The sequence below is a fragment of the Monopterus albus genome, unplaced genomic scaffold (genome assembly GCF_001952655.1).
Source record: "Monopterus albus unplaced genomic scaffold, M_albus_1.0 scaffold193.1, whole genome shotgun sequence".
Taxonomy (NCBI): Eukaryota; Metazoa; Chordata; class Actinopteri; order Synbranchiformes; family Synbranchidae; genus Monopterus; species Monopterus albus.
In genome coordinates, this window is record NW_018128073.1 from 795,813 (window position 1) to 796,760 (window position 948).

Sequence of the window (948 nt, forward strand, 5' to 3'; positions counted from 1 at the left end):
CTAGCTGGCCTATTCTCCATGGTGTGGAGCCGCGCTTCTAAGTCTGTGAGCCTCGCCTCCAATGCTGCTAGCATCTGACATTTATTACAAGTACCATTATCGCTAAAGGAGGCAGAGGAATAACTGAACATGCGACACTCCGAGCAAGAGAGAGGAAGAGGGGGAAGCCATTGCTCTCGATTAAGCTACTAGCTTAGCTAGCTTCTAAACTAGCCGACCTAAAGTAGCAAGTTAAATTTGGTAGTTAGCAAGAACTTCTGCAAAACAAGTGCTTTAAGTGGTGCAAGCGTATGTTGTCACTCAAAAATTCAGATGAACCTAGAAAATAGTGAGTTTAATTCCTAAACAATCTGGAAGCAAGCACAACGCAGTGCAAATACAGACAACAGCAAATGAGTACGGTTTACCGCAGGAAACAGTAGTCCGTCAAAAGGTTCCCAATCAAAGATTCCCCAATACATTGGCTATTTAGTTTTGTTACGTCTCGCCAAAAACCGTGGGGGATGAAATGTGTTTTTAGGAAAAGTGTGGGTCTTATATCCCCCACAACTGTGACGCGCCTGGAAGCACTGCTCTAAACCCAGACTGAAAACCTTCAAACAAATCATTCTTGTGCAAATGGTCACAAAAACTTTCCAAGGATTTTAGAAAGAAGACATCAAATCATCTTAGATTAAAAACAATAATTTTGCTACATCTATTCCAATCACAAAACAAACTACATATGAATAAAAAAATAAAAACAAGAAATTCTCTCGTGTTTCCGTCCTACACTGCTCCTCCCAGGACACAGGAGTCACTGTTTTAAGGTCTTTACACTATCTGCACTTTTCAGATAAACTATCAAACTAGTTAGAGTACACTGAATAGTTTCAAAATAGAGGCAGCCTGAGATTTAGAATATCTGGTCTGAGTAATGTTTAGGTTTATGTAGCGATCTGCTCCAAC